We start from the raw sequence: 24,621 nt of genomic DNA, 5'->3' as shown, positions 1-24,621 counted from the left end.
AATGATATCAACAAACTAGAAGAAACCCTTAAGCTCTTAAGGGATATTAGAAGGTGAAGAGGAATCACTGAATAAAAGTGTAGATAGCATGTTTTAACCTTGTTTGATGTTTGCATTCAGTAGCAGGACTGCTCAAGTTGAACATACAGGGGGCACCAAGACTGTAAAGATGTTTGACTGAAAGGACTTCTGGTTCACTCTTTTCAGAAAATTTAATTTTCTGTTTAACATCCTTCCAGTCACAAAGAGTTCAAGTTCAGACTGTCAGTAGAAGACATCCCACATATCCTTGAATTTCCAAACTTATTCATGACCAATTCATGTCTATTTGTTGTTTTATCATTTTCTTTCAAAATCCATTCTTTCCCCATAGTTACGACTGCAGAGATCCTGTAACACTTATTAGCACACATATAGTGATAAAAATCAGGCCATTTTTTACATACAAATAACTAAAGACATGATGTACAAACAACAGTTAAGGGCAAGTGATGGCTAGTATTTTTATGACACCCTATCCATGAAGAGCAAGACTCTGTATCTGGATCTGCTAATGTTTCACGACCTTAGAAAATCTCTAATTAGATTTTTTTTAAAAGCAATCTTCATTTAATTGCCATGATTTTAATTCCTTCTTCTCCTACAGCTGCAGTTCTACTGAACAAATAAATTTTACAGAAGCAACATCCTCTTTGAAAAGTAAATTATATTAACCTGTCCATCACCAAAGCCTATGTCTGTCTTTTAAGTTTAACATATATGTTTAGCTTTTTCACAATGCAGTGTAACTAAAGACAACTCTCAAAATAAATGTAACTGTAAGATTTTCTTAAAGCTATTCATATTTTTCCTTAAACACTGATAGCTACCTGTCCAAGTTAATTCCAATGATAATGTTTTGTTGAACATCATGTAACAACTCTTTCTTCTCTTCCCACACCCCCTTAAAAGTATGACATAACTGCCCTGCTTTCAAAAGTATGATGGCACTCAGTATTTCAATCACGCCATAAACTGAAATATACAAAAGACCATCAATTTCACTTTGGAGTGATAAATTACATAATGTAATTTTACCAAAAAGGGTTAGACGTTGCATATAACCTGCACCTTTGTTAATATACAATTCCTAACCTAGATTTTAATATGTCACTTTAAGAAAGCATATTTTTAGTTCTTAAACACTGAACAATAAACCTGCTTATTTATACGATTTAAAATGCATTTCATTTATTCTATTAAGCACCACCATTCTGCATAACTCAATAATTTTCTTGACTCTGTCAATTACTTTACTTTCATAATCACAGTTTTTACAGCTTCTAACAAAAATGATTTGCAAATGTTTTTCAAATACAATTATTCAGTTGCTTTGCCTTCCTATGCATCATCATCAGCTTATGTTCTTGTACGTTTGGACTACTTATATCTGTGAAAAATTTTCATGTAGTGTCAAAGTTTCAGCAATATCAGAAGGAATACTGGTTGCTGCAACTTTTGCCACCTAATCTCCCATTTAAAATGCTTGTTAGGACATAACCCATATGGAGCGAACTGCAGACAAAATTTCTTAGCAGAATAAATATCCAATGCTTGACACAAACAGGGCAAAGTACTGCTTATAATCTAATAGTTGTATAAATGTTTTCCCTCAAAGTATTCTATAGGTGTTTAAAAATAAGGAATATATCCACAAATCCATGGATGTAAAGGGAATAAATTAATGTGTTGAATGTGGTAAGCATCCAGCACTCATCAAAATATACAGGACACAAAGCCGTTATTACAGAAGTTACTTATTTAAATCACAAAAACTAATTGGGAAATTTATACAGCATTCTAGCAAGTAAACTGGACCTTGATATTGCAAATCTGACATTAAAACACTTCTTTTATTTTAAACTATTTTTTTATTTACTAACACAATGCAAATACAAAGAATGTTGTGTGGAGAGAGAAACTTGTGTGGAGAGAGAAACTAGAGGATGAACTTGTATGCTGGCCCTTCTGGTTCAGCTTCTTTAAATTTTTCACTAAAAGTTCATCAGTTATGGTCTACAGTAGAAAAGGTCTTGTTTTTGGTTTTTTTTCTTAATAATGCATACTAAGAAAATGCATATTTTACAAAAATGCGTATTTTACAAAAACCAAACAGATAAACAACAAGCTTTGTGAGGGGAAAATGCAACAGTCACCTCCTCATATCTCTTCACTATCTCTAACACACTTCTCTCATCAACCCCAGAGCTGAAGAGCTCCCTTGCACAGAAGGGATTTGCTTTGGTGTCACTGAGGACAGGCTATGGAGGTAACAGGATTGCAGGAGTGCAGCTGAGGACAGATTTTGGCCAGCAGAATCTTTCTTACTGGTCATGTAATGTGTGATTGAAAGATCCCAGTCTGACTCTGACAGTCTGCATCAGCTTGTCAAGGCTGGCAGCTAAGGAAATAAAAACCTTGTTTATTGTAACCTGAGCACACTTGATAAGGATTGCTTGAGACATAATACACACAGACACCCAGAGTATGATGTTTAGAAAATCATTTAGTTCAAACAGAGCCATGTTTCAAAGAAGCATTTGGAACTTATAACCTCCCCTATCCTCAGTTCATCCAGAATAAACATTTTAATTTGCATGTCCAGACTTTAATTGGTACAGCATGTGGAATTAATAGAAATCATTATCAGCTAAATCAGCATGACCCTTCTGTGAATTAAAATATGTTGCAGATTTAGAACATTAAATGAGAGAATGGAGCTCTCTAACCTCTAAATCCAACAGTTCTCTGTAAACTAAGGGCATACTCAATACACTGCCACAGAGCTTCTGGCTTTGAATTAAGTTAAAAAAATTAAGGAAGGAACAAAGCTGCTGGTGGGTGTATTCCTAATGCTTTCTCAGACTCTCTTACCACTGAAAACAATGTTAAGGAGAAGAAATTAACTCCTTAAGACCCCAGCATGTTTAAAAATAATTATTAAAAAGCAGTTACTGACAGAATTGGCAGCAAACTAAAAAAATGTATAATTGGCTGAAAAATGAGGGAAAGCAGAGAGGAAGAGATTATTTCTGATAAATAAAAGATGCTAAAAATTACAGTATTTCCTTTCTACCCAAAGGTAGGCTTGAAAAGTCGTTACTGAGATTCTAAGATGGTTTTGAATGACTGGAGAACAACACAGTTCAAGATCTCATTTGGGAAATTTCCTGCTAGCCTGTCTTATATAACTAATAAGAGGATTATATACTTCAAAGCTGGGTTTTATCATCCCACTGTGCTGACCAGGGCCATCGGTTCACTGGTTTGGCTGATAAACTGTAATTAGATGTCAGAAATGGACTTTTTCATAATAGTAAGTAGTTAAATACCCCAAACTATTTATAATTCAAATAACCCACAACAACAATTTGCAAATATGGTAACAGAATTCAATAGCTAACTGAACTTTAGACTCCTGTAAACAGTAGAAACATTTTTTACTAAAATTAGAGTAATTTCAAGATGCTACAAAAAGGAATGATAGTATTGTGCACCATAAGAAAGCCATTATTATGACCTCCAGTTTCAAGCTGTTGAGTTCCAATGTAAATTCTACCTGAAAATAAAGCATTCACTAAATAGTGTCCTATGCCTCAGAAAATGCTCTTTCCCATCACATGGAAGGTGCATCAATCTAATCAGAAAATGTAAAAACTATTGCAGCTACACATGCACAAACAAAATTTTAACAAATATAGTCATGTTAGGAAGAGATCTATGTAACATTAAAGAAATTTATTCTTTAAGAAAAAATGTCTGCGATTTAAAAGAAATGTTACTATTCTTCAGTTAGTTGTGCCTTCAGACAGAAAAGAGATAAAATAACCACTTCGAAAATGCAGATATATGATTTCAAATCAATGGGTTTGACTGCTGGGAATGAACTGAGCCTGCACAAGTGCCCTGACCATTGTACTGCTACATAAGCATTATTCCCTTTATTCCTTTTCCAGTGTTAATTGATTTCACCTCCATGATGTAGGTGCCCTCAGGTTTCTGGTAACAGCTTATCTGCAAGTAGCTCTTCCCTTAGCAGACAGGGTCAACCTGTACCATTTGAGCCAAGGGTCCCAGTGAAGTTGTACCAGAGAAGGAGCTGTCAGTAGTCCAAATCTCCAGCTATGACATAAAGTAAAGTAGCAAAACTTCTCAGGCTGATACTGTTATGTGACTCACTTACATGTAATGCAGTGATAAAGCTGTTATCATGCCCTGCTATTCGTGGAGCTCTCCACCTCCTTGTCTTCTTCCATGGGAAAGGTGATGAGGCTCCCAGCCAAAGATTCTGGTTTGTGGCTCAGAAGATCAGTCAGGAAAACCAGCCATCTCCCTTTATGAAAAAGTTATTTCAACCCATCCTCCCATATTGTCCCTGGTCAGCCAGTTTCGCATGATGAAAAGCCAAAATTGTCTCATACTACATTTAAGGACTAGTCACCAGTGAGGACATAAAAACTTCGAAGTTCAGCTCAGATCCTGTTCATACTTATGTATGAAGGCTTCTGATGCTAGCTGGTGAGGGTGTATGTATTTTCTCCTTTGCTGTTAACCAGTATAAATTATTCATTGCTTTTACCTTGGAACAATAGGTACCCTCACAGAAAGGTAAACTTTCCAAGGTCAGTACTGTAAGACTAGTAGGTTTTCAACCCAGTGAGTTTCTTCAAACGGCAATTTCCCAGTGTTTATAGCGGTTTATTCTCTAGTTAAATCATACTCATGACTTTCCCTGAGGCCAAAAGTGCACTTTTCTTTTTTTTTTTTTTTCAGAAAAGTACATCTTTGAGTGGGTAAAGAATGACGTGTAAAGGACAGCTTATGAGTAACTTCCCTACAAAGGCAAAGTAGGCAGGTGCTCTTCATAGCAAAAATGATGACTGAGTTGTTACAGTCTAACTGTCAAACTACAAATGTCACTGACAATTAACTGTGAAAAGCTACCTCCCACTATGAAGTTATGGGGCAGTGGGTTTAAAAGAAAAGGAGATTTAGGAAGAATTTTCAAGTAGCACATAATGAATTTATTGTTAAGATTATTCATTAATTAAATGCCATGAGGCATTGCTGACAATAATGGTGAAGACGAATTCTAGATTGTAGAAATATGTGAATTAACTTCAGGAGTTAATGACTACATAAAAATAACAGAACAGATGCAACCTCCAGGAATTTTTTAAAACAGTGATTGTTGGAGCCTGAGAGAATCACAAGCAGAAGAATAATTTACACTGTGTCCAGTTTCTTAGTTTTCCCTAACCATCTACTACTGACCACTTCAAGAACTAGAATACTAGGCTAAGTGAATCACCATTTTGTCCTGCAATCACATTCTCAGTTAAAAAATAAAAATTTATTTATTAGTTTACCTGTATTTTACTTTTGTGTAATATCAACCAGTGACAGTAGGAAAAGTTACTTATTCATAAATCCATGTTCATTCTACATCCAGTGAAATTATAGTCATCAGAATATTCCATCATGTGTGTGTTGCATTGAACATACCAATAACTTGATACAAACTACCTACAATCCATTGTACAAGAGCTGTGGTTCTGAGGGTAAAGAGCAGGTTTGAACTTTTGCACAAGGATGCTCAGCTATTCTGCTATGTTATAAACATTTTAAGGGTCTGATACTGGCCCTAGACATCAGTCATCAGAGTTCCACAGAAGCAAACCAAATCCTGTTACAGGGCACAAGATCCAAAGCCTTTTACATGCTTTGGTGGTGGTGGTGGGAGAAGGGCCACCATGCTCAATGAGAATAGCTCCATAAAACACAGCAGGAAGAGAAGTGACTCCAGTCTTTCAGGTTTGCAGATGCTTGCTAAGCAGGGGGCCACTGCCAGGAGACCACCCTTCAACACGGCAAGTTTGCCAATGACACCAAGCTGTGTGGTTCAGTTGATAGGCTGGAGGGAAGGAATGCCATCCAGAGGGACCTTGACATGCTTGTGAGGTGGGCTGATGCCAACCTCATGAAGTTTGACCATGCCGAGTGCAAGGTCCTACACCGGGGTCAGAAAAATCCCAGGCACAGCTACAGGCTGGGCAGAGAAGAGATTCAGAGCAGCCCTGCGGAGAAGGACTTGGGAGTGCTGGTCAATGAGAAAACAAACATGAGCCGACAGTGTGTGCCTGCAGCCCAGAAACCAGCCATATCCTGGGCTGCATCAAAAGGAGTGTGACCAGCAGGTCAAAGGAGGTGATCCTGCCCCTCTACTCTGCTCTCGTGAGACCTCACTTGGAGTATTGTGTACAGTTTTGGTGTCTTCAGCATAAAAAAGGACATGGAACTGCTGGAAAAAGTCCAGAGGGGGGCCACGAGGATGATCAGGGGACTGGATCACCTCCTGTATGAAGATAGGTTGAGAAAGTTGGGGCTGTTCAGCCTGGAGCAGAGAAGGCTGCATGGAGACCTCATAGCAGCCTTTAAGTATCTGAAGGGGGCCTATAGGGATGCTTGGGAGGGACTCTTCATTAAGGACTGTAGTGATAGGACAAGGGGTAATGGGTTAAAACTTAAACAGGGGAAGTTTAGATTGGATATAAGGAGGAAATTCTTTCCTGTTAGGGTGGTGAGGCACTGGAATAGGTTGTCCAGGGAGGTTGTGAATGCTCCACCCCTGGCAGTGTTCAAGACCAGGTTGGACAAGACCTTGGGTGCTATGGTTTAGTGTGAGGTGCCCCTGCCTATGGCAGGGGGCTTGGAACTTGATGATCTTAAGGTCCTTTCCAACCCTAACTATTCTATGATTCTATGAGCAGGGTTCTGGTGGTATGTTTCCACTTTCTGCACATAAAAACCCCTCATCATCTGCAGCTTGAATTCGTTGAAAGCCTCTCGTTAAAACCTGGGTATGATGGGTACCCTCGCCTCCTCCACTCCTTTGCCACATACTCCCAATAGATCTATGAAACACAGTCCCAAAGGAAAGCACCTCTCTTACCTGAAAACTGTGCCCAGAGGTCTAAATTCTCCAGTGACAAAATTCACCCTATAAGCTTGTGTCTTGTGTTTCTTATGCGTTAGTGATGCTGAAGGTAGAAATTAAGTTCCCTCACCAGGGGGAATTCACACTTCACATCTGGCACAGCTGGACAGGGCTACTGAGCGTACTATCTAAACTTAGAATTGCTCCATGTCAGTGCCAGCTTCACCTCTTAAATTGGAAACAATCCTGCAAATTACTTTTTGGCTACTTATGTGCCTCTCACCTTATCACAGATTGTCAAATATCTTCACGAAAAGAGTGAGGAGGAGGAAAGGATCACAAATCACTGACTAGAAGACTTCAAACTATTGGTTAAATAATTATGTATTAACCTACTTTTTCCTTTTTTTTTTTTAGCTGTAGCTACAGTTCTGCAAGTTGCATTTCTTTCAGAGGAATTTGCAAGAGAAAGCCATGGTTCAGATCAGGATGGGTAAGTTTGGAGCATCACACAAATGTCTAAGCTTTGGCATAGAGCTCATGGAGAAGCACTGAGCAGAATTCCCATTGAATTCATTTGTAACAGCTAACTTTAGGCATGGGTAAAGCAGGTGATTGCCTCTAACAGCACACTAATGATGGCTGTTGGAACATCACTGGAATGAGCAGCTAACTTCTGCTGCCTGTGTATCCAACACTGCTTCTGTGTTTGCCTCCACGTTATGTATTCAGCCTTCTTATCCAACATCAGGAAGCTTCACTCTATCTCAGCTCTAGCTGCTGTCTGTGACACCATGGTGAAACTTGTCATCCATCGGGGAGAGACAGTTTGTAATCCAGACTGTATACTGGAAAGCATTTGTACTTAATTCTAGCGTGGGGTATAATATTCTTCCTGTAGTGCTGGGGAAGCCAAATTGTACACAGAATATCCCTTCATGTTAGGTGCAGCAAATTAAATTCTGATGAGCCATGTGCCAGCTGGCCTGTGTGCAAGTACACCAGGGAGGAACAAATTCAACTTAGCCAAGTTTTCTTTGCAGAGCTTATAATTAGGGTGGGGTTCATTTCTGTTATTGCTTGCTTTTTTCATTTGTCATTCTTTAAAACTGAGCATATTTGATGAAGTTCTTCTGCCTTCCTTGAAGTCTCATTCATTTTTTGTGGAATTACCGTTGATCACTGAAATGAACTCCTAACATTGATGAATTTAACAGGGCTGAGGAAAAACTTTGTAATGCATTCTTTAAGTGCATGTAAGTGTACGGTCAGGTTCCAAACAACAAAGTATCAATTTACAATGCAATAAAAGGAGTATGATGCATTGTACAAAACTACTTTTTTATGATTATTGCTTTGTATTACTTACAAACAGCTGTGGATAATTTCAGCTGTATTGTTCTACTCAGTTTTGGCCACTGTCTATCAGACAAGGTGAAGAGAATGTGAAAAAGATCAGCAACAATTAAGAGGCTTGATATACAAGGCACAAAAAGAGTGATTCAGATTTCCCTAGCTCAGAAAAGACTGAGGGGGAGCAAAACAAGAGCTAAAAAACAAAGGAAAATGAAATAGAGTTCAATTGGCCCCCCTGCCAGCCAAAGATCAGGCAAGAAGCAAACAATTTCAAATAATAATGATTTGGATATTACATTAGGGAAAAGTATCCATTTGGAATTAAAGTACTAGGATTGGTGAACTAAGAATATAGTAGGATCTTACACTGACTGCTTTCAAGACTTTGTAAGACAAACCACTGGGGATGGTCTAGGTACACTTACTCTTATCTGGAGCCAAATCATGTGTCAGTCTTGAGTGAACAGGGATAATCTCAAGAACATAGATCACTATATTTCAAGGCCAGGCCGGACCATTTCTGTCCTCTCATTGTAATGCCAACATAAGGAAGGCTTGGAAATTCTAGAAGATGGTGACTGCATTTAACAATCAAATCTAGTAGAATTGGGAAGCCTAAAAAGGGACAAAAATTAATTCGTATATTTTAGCAAGAAAATAAGAATTTTAGATTCAGTAATTTGTAACTGACTTCCCAGGAAAATATACAGGAAAAGAACATGTAGCAAAATATTGACATCATTTCTAAGCCCTTACAAAATGACAGTAACAGCTAAGCAACTCATGGCAACCAATTTTTTTATATCGGGGAAACAGAGCTTGTGACATTAGTCAGGAGTCTGGCACCATATGACCCAGTATTCTTATAAGAATATCTATGGCAGAACAGAATAAATGAAACTAATGCAAGCTTTTGTTAAACCTAGCCAAAAAAGTGTTCTCAAAGATGAGCTACAAATAATTTGTTGTGAAAGTTTATGTTCTGTTGTTAGCTTTCTTGGACCTTGATAAATATATTCATCAAGGTCATATCTCTAATATCTTTATTAAATCTTTATTTATTCTTTAATATCTTTATTAAACCATCAGATGATAAGAAGCACAGAAAGACTTCAAATGCTTTGCAGACTACAATTTTAAGATTTTTTTAAAGATCCTAACAAACTGTAGAAATATGAATGTAAAGAAAAAGGATTCGATTTGGTTAAATCAGATGCCAGATACGGCATTTCAGCAGAAGCAGCCATCACCAACAGAAGACTGAAACTGAATAAAGAGACAGGAGTTCTGAAAAAAAAAAGAAAAAAAAAGAAAAAAAATCCTAAAATATTTACATAGATCAAAGCTAAATGTGAATCAGTGTTGTCAACCCCTTGAAAAAAGAATCATTCTGAAGTGTATAAATAGGAGTGTTGTATACATAATGGGTAAAGTAACCTTTCCAACAGCGAAAAGGCATGAGTTTAGTGTCCAGCCCTAGGCTGAATATTTAAAACAAGATACAGAGAAAATTCTGATGGGGTCAAGAAAACAAGACATATAAGAAAATACTAGAATAATTGTTTTCAGTGACAAGACATAAGATAATTGAAAGAAGACATTGCAAAAATGCAGATCTGTTGGTCTCCAAGTTTACTAAGGACAGGATTCAGACAATGTCAGGTATTGCACAAACATTCTAATAATAGAATGGAATGCAATCCCAATAAAAAGCCTGGAATTTCCATCACTGGAAGGCTTTGGAAACATCTTCCAAAATCCACAATGAGCTGGCATAGGAATGTTTAAGAACACCAGATCATTCTAGGCTGTTCCAAATGTACTCATATATATCTAAATATAGGTTAGATTTCAGGACATTTTAGTTTTTACTCACACATATTTGCCTGCATTTCTTACAGTCCTGTCAATCTTTGACAAATAGAGATGTCAGTTCCAATACATTTGTGGTAGGAATCATTACTAAAAATCAAACCAAAGGTCAGCATGTACCTGTAGGAAACTGTATGTTTCTACTCCAGATGAACTGAAGGACTGTTGACAAAACATTTCCTTAAAAAAAGATAACAGGTTGTTGAGTCATCTGCCAGACAATTACAGCATTTTTTTAATTACAGATTTTAAATGAAAATGTAATGGTAGATCAAATATAGCATAATATAATTACTATCAAGGCCATAAAGAACAAAGAAAAATGGTTCTCATTGAAGAAGTTAAATCACCAATATTTTGGATTACATGAAACTTAGGTTTTCAGTAACTCACTTGCAGGGGACATGTTCAATACCAAGTCATGGCTCCTCTGAGCTGCAGCTGAGTGCACTGGCTCCCAAAAAGCATAGGCAACTACTCTCTTTTCCTAAACACATGCAGTTTCTGACAACTTATCTTTGCCACTACTACTCCGTACTTTGTTGGGATACAAAGGGTACAATCATGAAGCTGTTTATGCTGTTTTTTCATCTATAGCAGTCCCATAAACAGCCATAAGACAGAGGTGAGAGTTGATATAAATTGACCTACCTAAGTTTGGAAGTACTTAATTCACTATAAGATGCTAAAAAGAATTTTTTTTTCAAAAAAATCTTTAATTATTTTTGCCTTAAGATTAGGATAGCAAAGTTGAGGCTTTATAAAAAATCCAAACTTTTCAAAGTCTACCAGCATTTCCATGTGTGGCCAGCATGCACCTGCAAGTATGTGTACTTAAGTCCTTGAGTTTGTAAATGGAAGCATGCTGGCTGCTTTCTGAGATATGCAGCAATATACATTATGGCAGATAACTGCCTTGCCCCCTCAAAAAATTATAACCAACCAAGGAATATCCTACCATAATTAAAGTGCCCTCCCACTTAAACAGCCTAGATAGAGATACCTAAATGCAAGCTAAAAATCGTAGAAAGGATAGAATTGGAGTGAATGTCAAACTGATCTTTAATCCACCTTCTTGCAAAAAGGAAAGAACAAGCATGTTGAGATCTATCTCTAACATATTTGCTCACCTGAAGGCTCACAAGCAACAAGAACAGAACAAGTTTTACACATTAAAGTCCTGTTAATACATCACTCCTGACAAAAAAACTCTCACCTTTTTTATATTTGCCTTCATTCTTCCATAGGCGGGGAAACTTAAGCAGAGAATGTGCACATTTGTCTTTCCCTCCAGAACACTATTGCAATACAGAATAAATGGAGTAGAGGAAGGCACCTGAACTTGATATTGTCACCTCAATTGTTCCTTGGCAGCAAATGGAAGTGTCTTACTATTCCATCTGCATGGAGAGGGGGAATAAAAAAAAAATAAAATGAAAAGAAGAAATAAAAATCCTTAACAGTCAGATCATGTTCATAGTGTGGACTTTTTCAATGTTGCATAAGGATGGCCAGATGGAGACTGCAGGAGTTACTTTAAGGACAACTGACCAGAGCAGAAAAGACAAGTATTAACACTCTTTGTCAACTATTTTATGTAATGCCCGAGGCCTGAAATATCCCAACATTGCAAGTTATTCTGTCACGAGAACATGAAAAGATAAAGTTATATACTCTCTGTACTCAATGTATTCTTTCATATACTTATCAAATTCTGCAATGTTTCTTATAACTGCTGCCCTCTCAAACAAGCTGCAGCAGAATCTGAAGTTTGTAATCCTGATATAACATTCCTGGAATTTCAGATGGTGATGGGAACAGCTAAGCTCTCAGCGTCTCGTCAGTTCGCCTTATCTGGGTCCACCTTTGACAGGCTCTGTGCTGTACCCAGACAAATTGGCAGTGATTTTTACATCCACAAGACACTATGATAATGCTAAGCCCTTTCAGTTCTTCCTGGTGCAAAAGGTTCTGCTGCCTGGACAAGGCTGTGCCAAAACTCTAGGTAAAACAGTCAGGGAGACAGCGTGGACGGTCTGGGAGGAGATGTCTCTCTTCCTCACCGGAAAAAAATCCACATCCCTTTCAGTTCTTCTCATACTTCACAGATCACACACCACCCACTGCACCCACAGCTCAAGGAATATCTGTATTATAAGAGATAATACTGACAGCACCTAGTTCTGCCATCACAATGTTGTTAGTAACTGTATACACTGTTAGTCACAGTTCCTGCTAGTCAGATAACAAAAAAAATCCTGTCAAGGCTGATGACTGCAAGCATCTTCTGGATAAAAATCCCACCAGATATTAGCATCCACCTTCTTTCTGAAAGGCATGCAGACCTTCTTCTGTTCCACAAGCTTCTTGATAAATTTCCAGTACCAAAGTATTCCCAAGTAATTGTAGCATTTCTATTTAATTGCATAGAAGATACACTGGAGCCCTCCGCTCTGTATGTGTCATCTGTCATTGTGGCAATTTTTAATTGCAATATGAAACCCTAAACTAATTTCTGACATCTGATTTCCAAACATTTTTTTTCGTAAAAGTGTCCTTCACTCTTAGAAGGTTCAGAGTATTCACACCCTTTTCTCCATTTCAAACTAAGATCAAAATGTTATTGTTCTTCTTCACTCCAAACTGAAAAAAACCCTACAACTAGGAAAACAGCAAACCAATTACAAGGCGTAGAGTACAAATTCTACTTAGAAAGACAAGGCAAAGGACTAAACAGTTCATTTGCAGCAGTTCTATTTTATCTGCTGACTTAACTGTTTTTAGCTATTTTATCATAAGAAAAGCATTATCTTATAATAAAAGCATTATGTGTGCTGCATAAATTACAGAGGAGTAGCCAAGCATTTCTATTGTATTTATCCTCATATAGACAGCAACTTGTCAGAATGAAAATTTCATAAGAGCCTTTGTAAGTAGGAATATTTCCTTCATTACAACCCTAAACAGACACATTTATGTCAGTATAAACAAGCTTTTGCAGTTAATGTTTTCCTATGAGGACTTGTCACAAGTCGACTATCCTTAAAGGAAAACAGTGAAGAGATGTCACTCAGAGTTGTCTGCAGATAGACCTAGCCCAGCAGCATTTCTGTCATCTCTCTGCCAGAGAGAGATGAGAGCAGATTTAAGGAATCAGTCATTCCTCGGGGCACACCCTGCAGTTCAGAAAATGGCTACAGTCACCCAACAGAGTATCTCAGTCTCAAAAAGGAATTTCTACCTGTTACAGTTGTGCTGAAAGAAGCCTTTAAACCTCGTAGTTCTGTAGCATGATACGCAATCCCAGTGCTGGGTGATGGAGGACCTTTGGCTTAAGGGTACTGGAATTAAACCCTCACAGGTCTTTGTCCCGAGGTCTAACATAGGGTCATATTTTCTACTTCACTGCATGTAATCTTGCAACAAGATTTACAGCTGATGGGGACCCAGTCACTCTAAGTGATGGGATTCCACCCAGGCTTGCTGTAAACAGTGAATGACAGAAGAGGGGCATGGATCTCTTGTCAGCCTTCACCAGAAAAGCATGGGTGTTTCTTGGACAGCCAATTCTACTCCACCACTACTCCATTGCATCTAATTCCTGAGATTCTTTCCTGAGCAAGGAAAGAGAAATCCCAAAGGGCAAGGCACTGTGTACCTCCTGCCCCAGCTGTACGGGAGTCTGAACTCCCCATGTCCTCAGCATCTGGCAGCCCTGCAGCAAGGGGAGCTCCACTTGTAGACATGCAGGATTTGTTTTTTTCTACAAGCTTGAGCTGAATGTTGCTCATGAGCAGAAAAGCACATGCAGATCCTGAGCCTAAGGCTATGGTGCATCTGTCAGAGCAGAGCTAAAATAAAGTTCAATATTTTGGCTTCACTATATTGTACATGATTATTTGGCACTGTATTTTCTGAGTTTGTGAGTGCAGGCCTTCAGTGTTGCTTTGTTATTATGTGGACTTAAGAGGTTGGTTTAAGGTCTTCTGAGCTTTTAATTTTGGAACATTATTTTGCTACCCATCCACACCCTTCTGGATAAAATGAAAGCAGCACCACAAATATTCAGTGAGAATCACAGTTCTATCTCTGCATGTCACAGGGAGATGAAAATCTTCTTTCAACTTGAGTATTCATCATGGAGATGCCTGTAAGCTTGGGATACATCTTTCAGTTATTTAAGATTTGCAAATTATAAAACTTTTATCTGAATCTTCCATACAATTATGACTCTATTAAAATTGCTTCAGACACTACCTTTTTAAACTATAGATGTAGGAATTTTCATGTATCATCTGCCTTTGTTTGAAACATCTGAGATCCTGAAGTGCTGCCTTCTTTGACAGACGGTATAGTGAGTGATGATTTACACATACGTAATAAACTAATAATTTGATTTGCTGTTTTAAAAACAGCAGTGTTGGTGTTGTAGTGCAAATAAATGCCTACACTATCAGGTATTGATTTTAAGGCTGGCAGAAAATGACCTCACACCTCACTCAAGTGTTACCAAACTGCATGATTTGCAATTTTACTTTGTTTGTCAGGAGAAAAGCACTAATGACAGAAATATCCCACTGAAATTATTTTTGTTAAGAATACAGGAGCTGCTGGAAGTGGGAACATTTATGAGCCTAGGGAGTTACCTTATTTAAAGTTTTGGCTTTTTATTGCACACCAATTTCCACCACTTCTGGAAGCCTTGTATTGCAAAGTTAGGATTTCTTGCTCACAGTGGGACAGAACTTACAGTCTGATTTCAGGCACATTTGGGACAGGTCTGGTTACTGATTTCAAAGAAAAATCTTGAACACATTAAGTAAATAGAATAGCTACAGAAACTATAGATCCTTATTTGTAAAATTTGCTGAATGTTTCTTTATTTCATATTAGTTTGGCTTGCACAGTATCGTATCTTTTAACTATCTATGTACACATCAAAATATAAATGAAAATATAATTTCTGCTATACAGTACAGTTGTGCGGTATTTTGAGCAACTCCACAGAAAGTTTGAACATGAAATATGTTAAAACCATATGAGCCTATTATGCCAAATTTCAAAGACAGATTTCTGAGGCTGTTGTCTCTTATGGCACAAACTTGCAACCACATTGCAAAACATTTCCAGAGGAAACATCAATGCCACTTTGGATGAGAAACAACTTCTCTTAAAATGCCTCTCATAGAGCTAATGACATATTAGTTCTTAGATCTAAGAATCTGTTTATGCCCAAATGTACCTTTTTAACACTGCTGTTCTGCCTACAGGAATGAAACTACTGTTGAAATTAATTAGCATGTTAGTTAGCTGAATCTCTGTCTTACTGAAAAACTAGTGCTTTACAAGGTTCTAGGGCGCTTTCTGACATTGCAAAAAGCACTGGCATTTGGCAGGTAGCACTCTCCTCTTCTTACCTGCTCTCTGTACTCTAGAGACTGAAGAGATGATATTTTTATTCAGTTTTCACTCCTTAATCCAAGCTTTTTTTCTTGTTTTTTATTATTAGTTATGATAATTTTTAGTAGATTAAGCTAGATAGATAAAAAGAAAAAAAAAAAAAAAGCCCACAACATTTTCTTGCCAAGTAAACTGAGGATTTGGCACCAGCTACCCTAACCAACAAATTTTGTGTTGATCTGTTAAATAATCTCTTGTCCTACTTCTCCATATGTGCGCCTAGAAATACCTAGCTGAGATTATCCTTTTCAAAGTAATCTTCAGTGACCCAAAATAATGACAGAGAAACATTGTCTTTCTGATTCCTGAGGCTTTTACTCTTCCTTGTCCCAAAATCTTCTTGAGTTCATATATAACTGCTTTCCAGTTTCCTATACATTCAAAATAATCATGTCATCTCCCTAAACCAGGAAAATAAAAAAGGCTTCACACTGTAAAAGTAGCACAAAATTTGAGACTGCGCTGTCATTTAAATTCTCTGTGCTATTCTTAGCCTTGAAGTGATATTCTGAACAGCTCTACAGCCTCTAAATGAAATGCTTCATTATTTTTTTGATGGTTGCCAACTGTCTACTACTGTCTTTACAACTCTTGAGGTAATTACATGGGAGTGGGGGAAAGGACAAAAGAGGCAGCTAGAAATAAATGCAGTAATAGGCAGTATAGAAATTAAAAACTGTCCCAAATATTATCCATCTAATAAATATATGCTAAATGTATTTTTTTTCCTTAGTTCTATTAAGTTACAATTCCTGTGCAAACTGCAAGTGCAGCACATCTGCCAATCCTTATATTTTCCTATCATGGTCTATAGGAGTCATTATACTGAGTTCATAACCATGAGTTCTTATACCCAGTTCATAAACATGGCAGCTCAATGCTTCACTACATAATGTTACAGAATATCTTGAGTTGGAAAGGATCCACAAGGACCATTCAGTCCAACTCCCTGCCTCTTGCAGGACTACCTGAAACTAAACCTAAGAGCCTCATCCAGACACATCTTGAACTCAGCCTTGGTGCCATGAACACTTTTCTGGGGAGCTTGTTCAGGAACTGGCCACCCTCTCAGTGAAGAACCTTTACCTAATGTCCAACCTGAACTACCCCTAATGCAGCTTCACACCCTTTCCTCATGTCCTATCACTGGTCACCAGAAACAGGAGATCAGCACATCACCCTCTGAGGCCTGCCTTGAGGAAGGGGTAGAATGCCATGAGGTCACCTTCTCCAAGCTGAACAAACCAAGTGACCTCGGTGGCTCCTCCTAAATCTTGCCCTTAAGATATTTTGCCATCTTTCTTGCCCTCCTCTGGACACATGCTAGCAGCTCCATGTCCTGAACAGTTTAGTCCAGAGATGTTCCACCAAAACTATAACTGGAATTAACTGAGCAGTGCGGCTTTCCAGGGTAGAGAGACTGGGAGACCTCATTTTGTCAGCTAAAATCACTGTAATAGCCAACCTGAAGGAACTAAGGTAACATATGTGCTTTTTCCTGGTTCACCAAACAACATTTCATCACTAGAGTACGACCCTCTGTCTGAGCAGAGCATGAGCATCCTCAATGACAAGAAGTAAGGATCCCCTACATCAAGATAATGGAAGTCTCTCCCCTAATGGCAGTGGACCCTAAACCAGATATTCAGTTTCTAACTAAAAATAAACCACGTGTTAGTGACAGTGTTGTAAGTGAGAGGTAAGGAAATATTCCATATTGTTCAGAATGGGAACTGGGATGCTGCAAGAATTCAGCTTCCTATCAGCACCCCATCATGATGGGCACACAGCTCTGTATTCTCACTGCAGCTGCTGCCAGCCTGAAAAAAATATTCTCAATTTTGCAAAGTGACAGTTCTCAAACAATTGCTGTGTTTGGCTGTGCAAATAGGCCACCTGGTTTTGTGGGTAAAGTAAAAATCAAATGATTAAAGCTATTTTCTGGTAATCATAAAAATATTTAGTAACATTAATTTCATTTTCTCTTTCTGAAATTAATCTCTGGAATGAGTCTCTTAACTTGTCACTCCCAGTACTGAATATGTTTTCAGCATCAAGAGACATTTAGTATCCTCAGTTAGAGCTGTCAAAACCTATGAGATCATACAATTTTGGAAGTAAAACCAGAAAAATTGTTCATGTTCACATAATTAATTGGGAAAGAAAACACTAGATAATAGGACTACTTTTTGATATGTTTCCTGTTCAAACATCGAATGGAGATAAATTTTAAATAATATATTTACTATTATTTTTTCGGGTTTTTTTTCATAACCACTGATATCTTGTAAAAGGTTTACCCTATATCTTCCACTAGACCAAGTTGCTCCAAGCCCCGTTCAGCCTGGCCTTGAACACTGCCAGGGATGCGGCAGCCACAGCTTCTCTGGGCAGTCTGTTCCAGGGCCTCACTACCCTCACAGGGAAGAGCTTCTTCCTTATATCTAACCTAAATCTCCCCTTTGTAATTTTAAACCCGTTTCTCCTTGTCCTATCCCTACATGCCCTTGTAAGAAGTCCCTCTCCAGCTCTCTTGTAGGCCCCTTTAGGTACCAGGAGCTGCTCTAAGGTCTCCCTGGAGCTATTTCCAGGATGAACAAGCCCAACTCTCTTGGTTTGTCTTCACAGCAGAGGCGTTTCAGCCCTCTGATCATCTTCGTGGCCTCCTCTGGACTCTCTCCAACAGGTCTATGCGATTAAAAATAACTTGTGCGTCCCAGCTATCCAATGGCATGTAAAGCACCTGGCACAAGTTAATGGAGAGACAAGAGCTTTCAGGGAAAATTTGTCCTCTTGAATGGGATCTTCAGAGATCTGACTGAATTCCTTCTGTAGGTATCACACAGCATGCTTAAAGGTAGCTAGAACTAATACAGGTTTTTCTTTGTATGAAAAGTTAGACTGATCTTAAACCATGCCTTGTCATGGGTATTTCAATCATATGGACAGTTTGCAACAGACCCAGAGACTGTATAAAGAACATCATAGCCAACAAAAGCCTTATATCTATAATCTTCAAAGACTCATAAATCTGGAGCAAATGATTCATAGTTCCTATTGCTGCATCCTAATCATCTACAACTCACAGTTCTACATGGTTTGGGTGCAAAGTGAAACTTCACAGTTATGAACAAGTTGTGCTTAAAGAATCTGAATTTTTTTAAGCTCCAAACTTATATCACAAAGGTTGCAGTTTTGCAATGCAAACCCACACTCCCTCACAAACATAATGGAAGAATTTGCATGAGACCCCCAGAGCAAAACTGATCTGTTTAGGACTGCTACAGTGTGATATACACTGTGCAGCTTGTGGTTTCTGCTCTGTTCAGTAGGAGACAGAAATACAAAGCATGGATGCAAATTGGCTCTGAATGTTCCAGAGCTCACTGCTCACCAGGCTGTGTTACCTGGGAAGTCAGAGTACCTGAGACTTCTCTGGGAACTCACCAACCAATTTCCTTTTACTAGAGAGGGGAAAATCAAAACCAAACCAAACCAAACCGAACCAAACAAACACACATACACACACACACATACACACACACACACACACACACACACACACACACACACACACAAAACAAAAAACCCCACAAAAAGCCCCCACAAACCTGCAACAAAAAACAACTGAAAAAACCCAAGCAAAAAAACCCCCCAAAAAACCAGAAAAAACCCACAAACAAACACACACACAAAAACAACCCAAACAAAAAAATCCCAACCACTCCTGATAGACTAGTTTTGTTAAAAAAGGAAACAAAAAAAAAGAAATCTTAACCCCATTTTTCCTTTCTTCCTTTCTCCCTTTTAGCAAAGATAAAATATATTTCCCATCTGAAATTAAGAAGCTATTGCATGAAGTCAAATACTTAAGAGCCTGAATTCTTTCTCTCTTTGCATCTCTCTTTTATATCATCTTGGTTGGAACAAAGCCAAGAGACTAATATTATAATATTTCCAGCTACTTAGGATATCTATTGGAAAATACCTTCCATGACTGATATAACAACCTGTAATATGGGAAATCTATCCTGAACCTCTCAGTGGAAAATTAAAAGCATCTTTTTAAACCAACAAATTAATTTTTACTTAAGAGTCCTACCTAGGAGTCATCTTATTTTCCTGGACTAGGAGATGATCATAAACTATGTATTAACATAATAAGAAATAACAATTTTGTTTAACTACCTGTTCCTTCAGCTGATAACTGTCAGTCAGACCATCTGTCTTCCTCAGGATTACTTACTGAATGGAGTAACATCAACCCTGGCCAAACATAAATTAATATATGTCATTATTCAAAATAACACTGCTACAATATCCAAGGGAAACTGCCAGCTACTGATTTACTGAAGTTATTAATATTTATAGTCAAAGACAAACTGAACCATTCTTGCATACAAATCCAGGGAGTATTTATTCCATTAGTGTCAAAAACACTTTTCTCTGAAACCACCTGAGTAACATCAAAGTAAATTTGGACCTATAATAGCATTCACATGGCACTTCATTTCAATTTCTAAATATTGGTTTTTTGACTTTGATTTGAAAATAAAACAAAAGACATGATGTCATTGACTCAAATTGTTTTGAGATTTGGGGTAGCAGCTTGCATATAAGCTACAACTTGCTTATAAGTTACAACTCTCACTGTCAGAAAAAAATCAATTTCCTTTAAAATACTTCCTGTGGAATTTATTTAGGTCAAGATTATCTGAAGGTACAACTAAACAGGCATACTAGCATTGTATAGCTGTCATTCTAAGAACAGCTTCTCTTTGAAGTTGACTGCAAGCACGTTTCACTTCCTTCATAATGTATAACTCCCAGTAAATTAAGTATTCTCATCTAAACATGATAGTGCCAATGGTTTCTTCCTTCTGGTAGGACAAGGGGTAATGGGTTAAAACTTAAACAGGGGAAGTTTAGATTGGATATAAGGAGGAAATTCTTTCCTGTTAGGGTGGTGAGACACTGGAATAGGTTGTCCAGGGAGGTTGTGAGTGCTTCATCCCTGGCAGTGTTCAAGGCTAGGTTGGACTAGGCCTTGGGTAATATGGTTTAGAGCGAGGTGTCCTTGCCCATGGCAGTGGGGTTGGAACTTGATGATCTTAAGGTCCTTTCCAACTCTAACTATTCTATGATTCTATGATTCTATGATTCTGTGTACCAAAATTCTTAAGCAATAGTTTCCTCTTCTAAATTAAAGATTAATCCTAGATGTAGAACCAGCAGTTAGATTTTAATAAAGTATCACAGTCTTTTCATCTTAATAAAGAGCTCTTCTAACTTAAAATCTTTTTTTTTTAACCTTAAAATAAATGAGCAAAGGTATGTCATCGCATATTCTCATCTCAGAGTTAACAGCGAACTTACAAGCAGACATGCCCGCTTCCCATATTGCTGATATGTTTAACACTTTCATTCTAGGAAAATCTCAAAATTACTATTTTCACTGCACAAAACTTTAAGTGTCTGCCAAAATTATTCTACTCAAACTTCTTATACCATTCAGTCATGGAGACCAACCAACCTTCTGCCTTACTAAATCAATCTAGTTATACTCTTCTATTACAACATCCCAGACATCATATGTCTCCACTTACCTTTGCTCATCCAGCCATTTATGTGCATGACCTTTCTATTTTTCTTGACGTATACATTTCCCTAAATTTTGACATTCATGGAATCTCTGAAGTGACTGAAGGATAAAATAACATAATTCCATCTTGTAGCTCTTGGAGCCAGTGGATCTAAACATTCTTACACATTATTTGTAGACAACATTGAGTCTATTAGGATGGGGAATGAGGGGACTATGAGGAATCTGTGACAGAGTAAGCTGTGCAGCAGACATACAGCTGTTCAGTGGCAAGGCTGGTAACAGCAAGCTACCCTAATGAATCCCAAGTAATTCTGATACGTTCTGATGAAAAGTATAAATAACATTACCCAGGTACCACCGGGTGTGAAAGTTTTGGCTGTGATAGAGTTTGTTTTCTTCATAGTAGCTACTGTGTTTTGGATTTGAGCTGGAAACTGTTGACAACAAAGGGCTTTTTCTGTTATTGCCAAGCAGTACTTACAGAGTCAAGCACTCTTCACACCACCCCACCAATGCGTGGCCCGACCCCAACTGACTCAAGGGATATTCATAGAATCACAGACTGGTTAAGTTTGGAGGTAACATTAATGACCATTCAGTTCCAACACTCCTGGCCATGGGTAGGGACACCTTCCACTAGACTAGGTTGCTCAAAGTTCCATCCAGCCTCACCTGAACACTTCCAGGGATGGGCAGCCACAATTTCTTCGGGCAGCTTGTTCCAGTGTCTCACCACCTACATAGTGAGGATTTTTTCCTAGTATCTACATTTAATCTAGACTCTGTTAGCTTAAGGCTATTCCTTCTTCTCCTGTCACTACATGCTCTTGCAAAAAATCCCTCTCCAGATTTCTTGTAGGCCCCTTTTAGACACAGGAAGCTGTGCTAAGGTCTCCCCTGAGCCTTCTCTTCTCCAGGCTGAGCAAGCCCAACTCTCCTGGGCTGTGACCATAGCAGAGGTGCTCCAAGCTGTCAGAGCATGTTCATGGCCTCCTCTGGACTTGCTACAACAGGTCCACATCCCTATTGTGTTGGGGGCCCCAGAGCTGAACACAGTACAGGAGGTGGGGTCTCATGAGAGCAGAGTAGAGAAAGAGAATCACCTCCCTCAATCACTCTTTTTTCAGTGTAGCTCGGCATATGGTTGGCTTTTTGATTTGCAAGTGCATACTGCCATAGCATACCATATGATGTCATGCTCAGCAATAAAACTAAGGGGGAAGTAGGCAAGGGGTGTTGCTGCTCAGGAACTGGCTGAGCATCAGTTGGCTGATGGTGAGCATCTCTCTTCATTTGCACCACTCTTGGGTTTTATTCCTCTCTTTGTGATTTTCCTTTTCATTACGTTATTATTATTTTTGTTGTTGTTATTATTACATTTCCTGTAATTTCATTTCAATTATTAAGCAGTATCTGTCTTAGCTCATCAGTTTTCTCACTTTTAGCCTCTTGATTCTCTTCCTCCATCCCACTGTGGGGGGACTGAGAAAGTGGCTGTGTTGTCCTTAGTGGCTGGGGTTAAACCATTACACTGAGCTACCACACTAAATTTAGGAATGTATACATGCACTTTAATTATGTGAGAGATGCATTCATAACATCAGGGAGACAGTATGAATGTCAGTTCATGGTGGGTATTTAAATGGAAAAATACTGTGAATAAGTATTAGTGTGTGGAAGTGTAGTACCTTTTGTAGCAGCAAAGGTGCTAATTTTACCTTTATATTCAATCGAAAGAAAATTCTTTTATGAAAGGATGCAAAGAGTTTGCAAGCTGTGGATTCACACTGATGTTTTCTCAGAATAACCTCTGAGAACCTGAAGATGGATGCCCACAGAGGGTGTTGAGCAGCAGCCGAAGAAATAAAACAGCACCACAAGGATTCTTCAGAACCACATACACTTTATTAAAGCAAGGCAGATCTATGCATACTCCAGGCACAGACACCAGCCAACAGGTTATTTAAACTCCTACTTTGAGGACAATTGGTTTGTAATAGAACACAGTGTTATTCCGGTCTTGGAGTAAATTTAGAATAATTTGATTTGTCTAAAATTATCCCCATTTTATCTTATCATTGACAAAATGTTTTTCCAGAGAAGGAAAAGATAAAAGAGAAAATAGTCTGATTTCCTCTAACTTTCTATCATCTGACATTTAAGTTACCTGCCTGGAGCAACAAGGCACTCTTCACAGCTCTCAGATATTCATTGTGAATTTCAAGAAATGAAATCTCTTATTTCCCCAGGCCTTGGTGTATTACAATTCTACAGAAGATACAGTTCATCATAAGTGTTTGTGAGGGGCATGTGGCATATATGAATGACTAGTCATATCCAAGCAACTGTGCAACATGCCCTTTATCCAAAGAAAATAATCAGCCCTGAGAGAATGCAGCTGGTGTAGCTTCATTTGGAATATTCTCAGTGGCTGAGACAATCTAATCCCTTTTTGTATCAAAAGTGTCACTGAACATAGGAGCAAAGCATGAATTCATAATAACTTCAAATTCTTCTTCCCAAAGAGCTTCAAACCACAGACCTTAAATTGTACCAAATAAGACACTTAAACATCTTTTCAAAACCAGCCACCTACCCTCATCCTACTCCTATCAGAGATAATTAAAGTCTGAAAGATTACACGATTCATAGCCCAGTAATAGGAAACTAGACATCATTTTCAATACTGATATGCTGAGGATGCTGCTGTTCTTTCCTTCGTAAATGACTGAACCTTAGTAAACAAGTTTTATGGATTCCTGAATGGGAATATAAAGAAATTTGTCAAAACTAAGTGCAGTATAAGGACAATTAAAAAAAACCCTCATAAGCTAATGGAGAAAATCCCTGTGAAATACATTCAACTTTTGACAGGGACTACAGACAGCTAGGGAACTTATTTATATTCATCCGGAAGTATGTAATTCAGAGAAAAAAAATCTCAACCTGGAAAGAAGCGTATTTACAGATATTTACAGGAACTCAGTCAGTTGCAGCCACTCAAACTAAAAGACGTCTTAGTGAGAGCCACTTTAGCCTTATGTATCCATGGCATCCCCTTATGCAGTTTACCAAGGGGTATATTAAACATACATGTGACATAAACCAGAATTTCCTAACTGTATAATGGCTAAACCGTCAGGTATCAATCACTTCAGTCCACTGTGTAAGACCCACTACTGGAGTCAATGGACATTTATTTTTTAATAAAAATGTTCAAGCTTGACTCTTATACCCACTCTCAAGTCAAACGTATTTGAAGCAGGAAGGCTGAGATGGAGTGACAACAGCCATATTCAGATTGCTTGAATCTACCAGTCCTACATGGAAAGAAAGATATCCCATTTCAACT

This window comes from Neopsephotus bourkii, unplaced genomic scaffold (assembly GCF_033783945.1).
Source record: "Neopsephotus bourkii isolate Nb327-2 ecotype Australia unplaced genomic scaffold, CSIRO-AGI_Nbou_v1 NB_1628, whole genome shotgun sequence".
Lineage (NCBI taxonomy): Eukaryota > Metazoa > Chordata > Aves > Psittaciformes > Psittacidae > Neopsephotus > Neopsephotus bourkii.
This window is presented reverse-complemented; position numbering follows the sequence as displayed.